Source organism: Vanacampus margaritifer, chromosome 2, assembly GCF_051991255.1.
Source record: "Vanacampus margaritifer isolate UIUO_Vmar chromosome 2, RoL_Vmar_1.0, whole genome shotgun sequence".
Classification (NCBI taxonomy): Eukaryota; Metazoa; Chordata; class Actinopteri; order Syngnathiformes; family Syngnathidae; genus Vanacampus; species Vanacampus margaritifer.
Genome location: NC_135433.1, coordinates 44,890,562 through 44,903,204, shown reverse-complemented (window position 1 = coordinate 44,903,204; position 12,643 = coordinate 44,890,562). Strand labels below are relative to the sequence as shown.

Sequence of the window (12,643 nt, the reverse complement as noted above, 5' to 3'; positions counted from 1 at the left end):
GAATAGCCAGGATTTGCCTTCAGTGACGAGTATAATCTCCAATTCAATGCCAGGTGCAATTCTGCTGAATTATGCTCTTAGTCAGTGAGCTCGCCTCACCGAGCAGCCTGCCAAACCTGACAGTCAGGCTTGCTTATCGGACGTCCTGTCGGCCCGCGCCGCCTTATCGCCGTGTCCAAACATCCACCTGTTTTCAGTCTTCTCCCACCTCTACGAAAAGTTTCCGTGTGGCGCCATGTGCCATCCACCTCCACCATGTCCATTCTCTCTGTTTTGGTGTCTCTATTTTCAATAGTGGCGTCGTACCTGGCGGAGCAACAGTTGGTGTAGGAAAATGTTGAACAATCCCCTGACCTCTCGTTCACACATATTTCACCTCAGTGCGAAGTGCGAACACCAATGGGGGTGAGGGAGAGTCTCTCGAATAAGCATGTGCGAACTTGTGTAGGCTCTTGTGCATTTCAATTTTTGACATGGTGACTGTAAGGCCATACAGCAAACTCTGCTCTCGCCTTTTTGGGGACATTTGGGGTCATAAATATGCCCCAAAAAATCTTCTTCTTTTTTTTATTTGTAAGCAAATGTAACCCGTATAAATGTACCGTATCTATTTTAAAACTCACTCAAATAGTGACCCCCTTGACAGTTTGAATAAAAAAAAATCTGTCCCCCTGACACCAGTTTCGCAGACTGATACGAAATTTGTCAGAAACATCTCAGAAACCCATACAGGTGAACAGGAGCCAGCCATCTGTAAAACAATTATCTTCTAATCTTCAAAGTTAGAGGAAGATTTTGACGATTTGCCATGAAAAAATTATCATTAGCGCCCACGAAACGCCCGTTTATCACTGCTTGCAGCTTTAATTACAGTTATAATTATTGAGTGAAATGAATCACTGATTTTGTTTTGAAGTGTTACTTCTGATCATCAGTGCTGCAAATGAGCTCTGACCTTTCGTCTGCTAATTTTGTGTTTGCAACAGAATCAATAGCTTTAGTTTGTAGGAACTGTTTGCTTAGTCCAGTTGCTGAGTGGCTAACACAACATGTCGATTCTACAGATTACACACTATTGTGCTTGGGCGTTCATTGTCCATGTTTGTCATCTTGTCTTGTGTCTTTGAATGGAATTTAACGCATTGTCAACTGCCAAATGTGTGGCATCTTGTCTTACTAAAACTGCTTCCTGGTCGCCATTGCTCGTGATTTGCACCACTATTTAGTAGCCTTTCTGAAACAAGTGGAGTGTGCGGGAAGCAAATTAACTTCAGCTTTTCTATCAGCTTTTAAGGGCCACCACAAGTGGCCATTTCCCAGCATGCTCTAAATACACAACGGTGCTTTTAGACTATTGTGAGAGCTTTTATACGATTAGCCATGCACGTTTACATTTTTGATGCGATAAACAGAAGCAGCAGCTACCAACTTTTTGATTCTAAATACAGTAGACGCAAGACGCTCTGAGCCCTTTTCACATTGCACTTGGTTTCTGTGGTGTTTACCACGGGGCAGGGTGTATGACGGCACAAAAAGTGTAGGGCAGCGGTTCCGGCATGGCCATATTTGGCCACGGTTGCTAAGCTACTGACTGGTACCTTTATGCTGCTGGCTAGGACATAAATCCATTAATAAACACATGCTTCCATGGAATGAGATTTGACAACGGCACTGCGCTTTGCTAAGTGCAGTGTGAAAAGTCCTCTACACTCAACATATAAAAATAAACAAAATTGTGTACACTTTACAACGGACTCATTTTACAATATTTCAAGGTTATAAACAAGTTTGTACGTATATTGGCACTTGGTACTTCATTCATATAGCGCTTTTCCACCTTACAAGGCCCTCAAAGCGCTTTACATTCGACTACGCATTCACCTACTGATGACGCAGCCTCAGGAGCAACTGGGGGTTCAGTATCTTGCTCAAGGATACTTCGACATGGTCACAATGGCATGGCATCGAACCCACAACCTCTGGGTTAGGAGACGGACACTCTATCACTGAGCCACACCGCCCTTGTCCTTTTTTTGTGTTGGACCTCATTAGATTGTGCCTAATTTTGTGGCTTGTGTGTGGAGCTTTATATAATACACCCATTTGCTTTCAGCTCATCAATATCTATGCAAAGCTATGCAACATCTTAGTAAGCAGGCTGCTTAGCGCCTTCCAACGTTGCCGTAAGGCAGAAGTAACCAGCATGAGGGGGGCTGCATGTGAGGCATTAGACAAATTATTCAAAAGCTTTTAGCCTCAATATGTCACATGGGCACATTTGTACTATTTTTAGGCCCTTTTGTCGAAACGTGCGCTCTACTATGCCAGCGTAATATGCTCCTCATTTTCTTCTCCTTGTTGGCCGCTAATATGCACAAACACACGCTAACAATAATCGTTGTGTCCATCTAATCTCCCCTCCTAAACGTTGCTGGAGCATGAAAGACAAAGCCTGCTGCTCGCGGGAGGGCAAACTTTCCAAAGTTGTCCCTCTGTTGATGCATCATCTCGCACGGATGGAGGAGGCTTCAAGGTCGGACCAGGGGAATATGCTGGAGGAAGTGAGGAGATGGGAGGGACCCCCACGTGAGCATCCTGTTTACACTGGTGGGCAAGGGAACAACGGGGTCTCCTCCTAAATAACCACTGGAGGAAGTCAATCGAGGCTCAGATGTCAAAAGAATTTCTGTAGTCCACATGCGACACCTACACCAAGAGTATTTTAAGGCGGGATGATGTTAGTCATGCTGGGCATCCCATTATCTTAGAAGGATGCAGCAGTAGGCACAAGAGAAAGGCCTTGTTGGGTGGGGGTGTACTGGACAAATCTATTCCTAGACCTACTATGACAGGAGTGTGTGTGTGTGTTCCTACTAGGTATGCTTCCTTCCTTCCTTCCTTTTCCACAAGTTCAGGATGTTTTGCCTCCACACACGCTCACTAAAGAGTACGTCACTCCAACTATTGGCCACTATGGCCAGTGGCGACAGGAGAAGCAGTGTCGATAGAGAAAGTTTGGTTTGCACGTGCCTCACAATTCTGACGTTCTGGGTTTGAATTTCAACTGAACTCAGGCCTGCCTGCGTGGAGCTTTCATGTTCGTCCCGTGTTTTGTTCTAACTTCCTACTGCATTTAAAGATATGCATGATTGGTTAATTGCAGACTCCTGTTGTGAATATTAATGGCTGTTTTGTTTGTCCCCTATACCGAAACCCTAACCCCAAGTCTGAGATCCTACTAACCCTGAAGGGCCACCTACTGTATAGAAAAAAATCTAAGAATGCAAGGTTCACTTGGATTATTTTTTACTTTATCAAGCACACCAAAATCAGTCAACCAGGCAATTATATATTGTTTATTAGCGTTTTTTAAAAAAACTGCTACCTGAAATGCTTTCCGTAAGGCCAATAGTTTAGGATTTGAAAATAATTTGGGCTGGTCAAGACTCTGTAACCTACCAGAAAATATTAGCCCCTGCATTTAACAGCAGTTGAATCACATCTCTAAATTCAGAAGTAAGGCAGAAGCAATCGATCGTAAGATGACCGCTTTTAAAGCAGTTACTGGGGAATCATTCAAGTGATATTTTCACAATTTGGACCAAGTTGACAGAACAGAAAGTGGAGGGAATCATTTTTGCTTGTAAAAATTTATTAATACCTGTATTCACCACAGTGTGATGAAGAGAAACTTGTTTAATTGTAAATAGTTCATTTGCATATTTAGAAAAGCTCTACTGTATAAAAAAATCATTACAAGCTGCAGATTTAATTCACGTACATGGGGGTTGCTTACAAATGGATATTTGCCACAAATGGTCGCCGGGCCATAGTTTGCTCTAACCCTACTTCGAGACCCTACTAGAAAGTTCTACTTTATTTCAGGTTTATTTAACTTTTTTAGAAAGAGTGGATACGTTCTCTTTACAAACGAGGTCTTTGTTTTAAAACTATACTGCTGGCATACGACGTTTCGCGATTTGTATTATTATGGTTGCTGCGGTTGCCGGTAATAATCATCGGGAATTATTAACCAATTTGACGCCATACAGATAAACCAGATAATCAAGAAATCCACCGATAATAATAGACATGCCACGTTGGTTCATCGGTTGTGGTTGTGGCTCAAGTTGGGCCCAACTCCTCAACCCCTCCCCGCTCCTATGGTAGTGTCATATTTGTGACGTCATAATGCGTGCGTGTTCACAGAAGATGCATCATGGCGACACGGCAGTCACCAGTGTGGGCTTTCTTTACTCGGTCTCCCCAAAATGTAAGCGTCACAGTTTTTTGTTGAATTTTTAAAACATGACTGTTTTGGCAAACTCAAAATCAGTTACTGGTTGTCTTTGAAGCAGTGATATCAATACAATACAGCTTTATGGTGCATTACACAATGTTGCAATGTATTTGTACATGACAGTTAGGACTCCAAAGTATATTTGTATTCGAGTTAATTTTGCAAACAATTATCGGCTTACTTATCTGTTATCGACATCGGCCCTTTCTAAATTATTGGCTTATCAGTATCGGTTGAAAATAGCATTATCGTGCATTTCCTAATTATGGTCCGTAACGAGCTAGTTTGCAGAATGGTGTAGGAATATGTGGTTATGCAGCACAAGATGCCACGCTAGTTACTTGTTTTTCCATTGGCTCGTTTGGCCTTTATTGCTAGTGTTAGCATAGGTTAGTTCTGGAGGATGTAGGAACTGATTTTGGCTTTAAACCAAAGACCCCCCTGTACATGAATGACGGTTAAGGATAAATTAATTATATTTTCATTAGTGCTCTACTTTGATGGCAGTCTCACCGTACCAGAAACAAAGATGAGTACGATGTCTTCAACATGGCCTCCAAGATGCCCCACTGGCCTTCATATCCGTCATTGTTAGCAATCAGCACCCAAGGCTGACCTCCCTCCATCCATCCCTGCATTTACCAGATTTCTTTTCTTTTTCTTTTTTTAAACTCTTGAAGCTTCCCAGCGATAACAAGGACACATCCTCGGTTAATCATCCCGGCCCCGCTAAATGCAAGCTGACATCGGCACACCTCGGCTATACGACGGGGCACGCTGTACCGTAGGGCATCGGTGACCCACATAAAGTCCCCGCCAGGCATGTGCGGAAACACATATTTGCTGCTTCTATAGGGGCTGACAGATGCGATGGATCTGAATAATCCCTCCACCTCTGTGCCGCTCTTCCTAGTATTAGCAACTTAATCAATCTATTATAACCAGGGGTTATATTGCCACACAGCTATCACACAGCTTATGCTAATCAATAGTCATCTAGACCAATGCTAACGCTGATCTGTTCAAATAAAAATCTGCACCAAACTGTACACTATAAAAGACCTCCTGCATATGACTACCAGTATTTAAAATAAAAATAAAAAGTCACATAATTATTCATTAAGATTTGAAATCAATAATAATAATAATAATATTAAAAAAAATCTGCCTTCTTTCTTGGTCCCACCTCACAAATACACCATCCTTTGCATTGGTAACAAGTTAACAACAGTTAAAATTTCTCAATCTGCACCCAAAAAATCTCTCCCCCCCACCCCCATCACACATGGACTATGAAAATCTACTGGAAATAATTTCGCATAACAATTTTTGGTTGATGGATCATAGGTAAAAAGAATAAAAAATCCTGAAGTCTGTCCTGCTCAAAACAAACTTCTTGGCGGTATCTGATCAAATTTCCAATGCCTGACGAAGAGTATGCCACTCGCTTTTCAATGGACAAAGAGTATTTTATAAAAGGTTACTACAAAAGAAAAAAAAAACAGTGGAGAAGTGACACAGATAAGCCAGAGCGAGACCAGCTGCTAGCTAGCCTGTGACACAAATAGATGCACTGCACTTCTGTTACCAAACACACGCATGCATTATGTCCAAAATCCTCTACCTAAGGGTTTGTTTACAGGCAAAAGGACCGGTTACGGTGCTTTGCCTCCATCATTTCACGCCTTCATGCGTGTTTGCACCTCCACGTTGTCCATTAAAGTGATGGCTGCGATGCGAAGCGACAGGCCGTGTTTGGCCGACTGTCCTTTTGGGCGTCATCTGGCTGTGCTTGCTGCGGGATGCAAAGGCCATCACAGGTGACTGGAGCACCTCCTCCTTGCCTCCCGTCGCCTTTTACCCTTCTGCCGAGACACGGGAAAATGCGACATTCTTCAGAATCGATCCCAAGGCGCTTAAATGCCACAGCTTTACAACAAATGATCTTTAATTAGCATCCCCTTTTGAAGTACCAGATGTCCTCACGCAAATGGGTGCACAGTGGCAAGCGGAGGGAGGGTGAGGGGGCGTTGATGGGAGAAATGTACCACGCTGACCTTTAGTGTAATAGTGATAAGGCGATGTGCTACATGCTCTCATGAGGAACAAGGAAGGTGGTCAGGCTCCAGATGACAACACACTCACTTCTTCGTGTAGTTTGACAAGTTCAAAACCACATTGAATACCGTCTTTGCTTTTTAGGCTGGTTATTTTTGGCCCATAAGAAAGACAGGGTGTAGGAAACAGAGCTCATTAATAATGCTCTATTTTGAGAGCATAAATCACACTGAATGGTGTCTCTAATATAGTGCTTCTCCTCACGTAGCTTAAAGAATACATACAGAATGCAAAGAATTACACTGCATGATTCAAATGATAAAATTGTTGCTTTTGCACTCATGTGGCACAATTGGGGTATGCGTTGTGGCATATTAAATAGTAAAAATACACACATAAAAAAACAGTATGATGAAATCCAACATTAACGTTTTGTGTGCTTACACTACTACTCTATATATACAAACAGTTTCAAAGAAAAGTGAGATGAGAGTGAGGCTATTTTTGAGTTGACTGATTTTTGGTTGGTTAGTTGGTGAGCAGGATTCCACAAACCAATGTCTATGATGAAAATATATATATTTTTGGTGCAGATGAGAATCAGGTCTTCCAAATGTGAATAAAAAAAATAAAAATAGTCAATGCAAGCTTTTACATTATATAATCGGTCGATTAATCTGTAAAATGTAGATAAATGTTAATAATAATAATAACAATAATAATAAATTAATTAAATGGGCTGGGTATCGATTCTAATTTCCTCAATGGATTCGATTTCAATTCACAAGAGTTCAGATCGATTGGATTTTGATTTTTTTTTTCCCTATTCGATTCAATTCACTTCACTTCACTTCAATCCCATATTGATTAATTATGGAACATCAAAGTACATCACCAGTAAAATACAAAAAAAAACATCAGCTTTTAAAATTTTATTTTCTTATAAATTTATGGAAAAAGAGATATTATTATGAATAGCCGCCTTGAAAAGGAAAATCGATTCGATAACTGATTTTTTAAACCCGGCCCTAAAAATAACCAATCGCAAACCAATAACTATGTAATTATTTCGCCCTTGTGTGTGCGCGCGCCTTTAGAGTTCAGGTTTGAATTGGGTTATAGTTGAGGTTAGGGTAAGGAATGGAGGTAGGCAATCATTTTTGATGGTTGGGGTTAGGGGAAGGGGCTAGGAAATGCATTATGTCTATGGATGTCCTCACAATTATAGAAGTACAAGTGTGTGTGTGCGTGTGTGCGTGTATGTGCGTACGTGCGTGTGTGTGAATTCAGCATTAACAATAGGAGCTTTTGGAGGACCAATGTGTTTTCGGACCGTGGGAACTACTGTGTAAATTTAGATCAGGGCTATTTATTCTTCAGCATGGTCCAGGGAGCTTTAGGCGGGGACTGCATTACTGCACATGACAAAAAGCCTTTTAGTTTCAGGAACAGGAACAGTCAGTGAGTTTAACCAACCAACCGATCAACCGTTCGGCCCTTTCTATAAATTTGTTATTTTGTCATGTTAAGATCACAAGTTCTTGTAATAAATGTATAAAATGCATTCTACAAAAACTACCAGTACAAAATGTTTACTATATATCTATGAGGGTGTAAATAAAAAATAAAAAAAAGATTGCACCAGAGAATTTCTGAAACGACTCATATTGGCTCTGATGATGAGCACATGTTTGGAAGTCTCCACAAGGTTACTGACAGGATGGCACATGCATCTGCCCAGCTCCATCTGCTCTGTGCAGATTCACGCAACTTGCATCAAAAATAGGTTATGTGCATATTTTTAGCCGAGCGTGCGCTTGTGAAACGTTCTGCAACACGTCTCATGGAATCACGAGTGGTGTCTGGAGTGACCATAAGCTGCCTGCCGCAGAATTGAACTGAGTAATAGTCTTGTCAAAATGGTCTTTAAACTGTTCATACAACCTGTTGGTTTCTACATTCAACGTTTCCTATGTGAAAAATGGTTTGAAAATCCTAACCCTGCTTTACACCAGCTTCACCCAGCAGAGGCTATGTTCTACCTCAGAGTTCCACAGTATAACTTTGACCTGCCGTGAGTTGAAAACAGCTGCGGTGACGCAAAGTCAACTCAAAAGTGCACCACGCACACGCAGTTGCGCGGTGAAATCATAATCAAATGTAAATCCCGCTTTGTTTAAATGGCACCACGAGCAGTTGATTAGCTCGCTGAGCTTCTTGTTACAGCTTGCTTTCATTATGTACGCCATTAATCGAGCAAACAGGATTAAATTGCAATGCGTTTTCTGGACGTGCTAAGCTTCATTTCTGAATGCGTGTTCGGGCGGTTACGCTCGCGAATTGAAATGATCTCGACAACAAAATGATTTGCGATAAGACGGCGGGAAGGGTACGCAAGTGGAAAAAGCTTTGTGACATGAGAGTTGGCGCTGCTGTTTACTGTCACGAAGGATCTTTCAGCTTGAATAGCTCAACTGTTTTGTTGTGTCATTGCTTGCCTATGCAGCTCTCAAATGCCGTCGGAGCCTTAATGGCAACATTTGCTTTCTTCATGATTTAAAACAGTTCCTAGGCGTCTTCTTTTTGTAAAATACTAATGGATCAAGAATTATAGCAAACTCCACACATTTCTTGCCCTGTTGAAATTACTGCCTCATATCCTGCAAGGCAAATGGTTAGAGGCTTTCTTTACAAAGGCAATAAGGGGCGGAGCCTGAGTCTTGCGAGTTTTTTATGTAAAACAAGCATCTATAACCAGCTCAATGGACTAGTGGTAGAGTGTCCGCCCTGAGACCGGGAGGTCGTGGGTTCAATCCCTGGCCGGGTCATTTGAAAAACTATGAAAATGGGATCCATTTGCCAGCATTAAGGGTTGGAATTGGGGGGTTAGATCAAATGATTTCAGAGCGCGGCTCTGGCTGCTGCTCCATCATCCCCCTCCCTCAGGGGATGGGTCATATGCGGAGAAAGAATTTTGCCCCACTAATGTGGGCGTGACAATCAGTGGTACTTTAACCTTTTAATCTTTAATAAAGACAAGAAAAGGCAGCAAGTCATACACTACAGTGCTTGTATGTAATTTTAATTTGAGTTAATTCCTTAGTTTTTGCTAAGTGCAGTATAATTCTGTGACTAGGGACGGGCGGGGCTGATACCTGGCCTTACTTCTTTGTGGCCATTTTACAATTAGGAACTAGGACTGAGAAGAATAGAAAATTGCCATTTATTTCATGCAATTTAAAGGAAAAAAAGCTATATTGGAATGTATCAATTTAAAAATATATATTTCATGTGTCAAAAGTACACTAGTGGAATCAGTACTTGGTATCTGTATCGGTTACTATTCAAAAATTGAGTATTTGTACTGGTATCTGTCTCTAATAATAACCTTGTTTTCCACAGGCAGGTTAAAAGGAGCTTCTGATAAGCTTGTCTCTCTCGTATCGCTCGTGTCAACTGGACAGAAGTTGACACTAACAAAACTGCTCTGTCAATCCAATGAAACAAATCCTGAAACCAGACAAGGTCATAACCTGCAGGACCTCCATTTGTTGTCATTTTGTGTGGGAAGACAATTTCACAGCCCTATGACACCACTGGCTTTGTTAAAGTCAAGTCCTCGGTTTGCATTTTGTGTTGATGCAAATGCACAGGAATATGTGGTGATGTTTTTTTGTTTTATTTTATCGTTATTGCTGTTAAACGTTTGTCATCCAAATATTTTACAGTATTTATGACATAATTACCACGGCGTGTTCTAACACGTAAAAATCCAGGTTACGTGACGTCGCCACCGTAGGAATGACTTCTCACTGTAAATCAAGGCGTGAGTTGGACTATTGCATACATTTAGCAGGTGCTATTAAGCTAACCAAGGCAAACTCTTCTTGGGTCGATTGGTGCCATACCACAGGAACGTGTGTATCTTATCTTTATTGACCCACTTGCGTACTATTACACTTCTGCAACTCTAGTGATCACTAAAACCCCCACAAATCAAGAGAACCTGAGGCTAATGCCTGTTAGAAAGCAGAAGCAAAAGCAATCGTAGCTCACGTGCAGGAAATGCGGAAATGCAAGAAAATCGGTTTATAAATCAATACTCTGCAGTGATACGGCTTCATAAAAAGGATTTTTCGCACTATATAGTGGAAGCGATGGCGACATTTATGTCTACGCCCTCGTCCTTCACACCCGTCCGGTGCGCCGTGAACATGCTTTATCATGTAATTCGATCAATATCCGCTAAAAATAGCCCCAGATGCTGCGGACTGGGAGGGTGCGTTATGAACGTTCTGAATCACAGGTGTTGGCAATATGAAGATGTTTTTTTTTCTTCCCCCTCTCAGTGATTCCCACAGTCGGCGGCAGTGGAAGGGGGGGGGGGGGGGATGCTGACGTGCATGAATGTGTGCACGCCTCCCCTCGCAACACCACGCGCAGACCCGTCCCCCCCTTCCCCCAAACTCCACTCCTGCTGCTGTTATGTAATGTGCGTGCGTGTTACGAAACCTTACACTGGAAAACACGAGCCCGCTGATCAGCCACTCAGAGAGAAACACTCGCACTCATATAAGAGCTGTGGGGGATTTTTTTTCACCCCCTCCCTTTGTTCAAGACAAGCTGATGTTGTCACCCTGGTGGACAAATGTGTATGCGTTTGATGCACGGGTGTAAATCCCGGTATGAGGATGTGAAAGTGTGCAAATCTTATCAATGAATAATTTAGTGAGATTGTAGGCAAGTGTGAGGGTATAATGCAAGTATTGTGGGAAATAATGAGGGTTCATAATGGCCACAGCCTTTAGTAGCAAACGGGACAAAATGAGGATTGATTGGAAGAATGGATGTAAACAAGGTGAAGTCGGGCAAAGGTGGTCAGTTCTCGGAAAGTGCCGCACAGACCTCGGTAAACACGCTAATTGCATTCATTGACACTTGCACACGCATAACTGTAGTATTGCTTCAGTTTCACTCCTACCATTGTTGCTATAGAAAAAGCATGGAGCTCCAAATTTAGGTGTGTTTTTTTTTTATTCTTACATTTCTACGTTTTGACATTTTTGGTTAGTTACTAAAGGCTCCAGCTGAACAGCAACCCAACCCAAGTGAGGATAAGTGGTACAAAAAATGAATGGATGGAACATGGGAGGTGAGCATTTCGTTAATACTGGCAGAATATTTTGCTGATGAATGACGAGAAACTTGAGACTTTTTGGTCATTCCCATTGAAATCATTCTGATTGAAGATCTGTGGTCACCTGTTCACATGTGACGTGATCCATTCCGATCTGCCGTTTACATCGGCCCCGCGGCAGCCGTGAAACGCGCCGACATCGATCACGTGATTTATCAAGATGGAGTAATTCGTCAATTTTGTTTTAACACTTTTGTGGAAACAAGATCTTGATTAAAAACAAGTTCCAAGTTCTCAACTCACGGACCAACTCTTGTCAAGCCGCCGCCATTTTAATGGGCAGAAACGACAACATCACAGACGTGTCCATGCGTGTTGGCTGGAATAAGGATCAGCATAAGCCACCCTCGTCAATCGGATACAAATTTTGATCCGATTTGAGTCTAATCAGTTACTAGTTTCGGCTAGTATGCGTAATAGTTTAATGATGCGTTTCATGTTCATGTGAATTGTGTATATTGCTTTGTTATTCAACCACTGACTACAGTGACAGTATAATGATGCATTTGCTTATTTCATTACTGAACAGCAGAGGTGGCCATTCCGTCGAGAGTGTCCGTCAGTCCGTCACTGGCGGATGCCCGCTTTATGACTAACGACAAATGACGGACTGTGACCTCTCTCTGTCTGTCGATCCTAAAATAGTGGTCACAAGGGCGATGGCGGAAGTGTGGTTAAGATAACATAACGGGCGGACAAACTGACTATTAGTTTGGTTAGGCTTAAAAAAAAAAAAGAAGACCGACTGGTGATGACAGACGATTGTCCACGGCGAAGACGAATGACGGAACGGTAATAATTTGTAATGCCCACCTCTGATAGATTTTTTTTTTTTTTTAGGTAAGTCAGCAAGATTAAGTAAAAACTACAAAGCAATGTTTACAAATGTACAAATGGAGACATGTTCGGTGCCAATCTGGTTAAGGGTACCGAGAAGATAGTCCTGTACTAATGGAGCCAAGTGGGTCAGCGACCCACCAGATGAAGCAGCCCAACACAAGCTTGCTCATGTTTGGCAGTAGGCACCCACAATGACCATTACCGCCACCTACATGGGTGGCGTGTACGTAACAGTGTGGATTTTCACA

At 42.1% G+C, this 12,643-nt stretch overlaps 1 protein-coding gene across 1 annotated transcript in view; it reads right to left on the bottom strand.

Moving 5' to 3' along the window:
• Window positions 1-12,643, bottom strand: part of phlpp1 (PH domain and leucine rich repeat protein phosphatase 1) — a 71,979-nt gene that overhangs the window by 28,166 nt on the left and 31,170 nt on the right. The gene's annotated exons all lie outside the window — the stretch shown is intronic.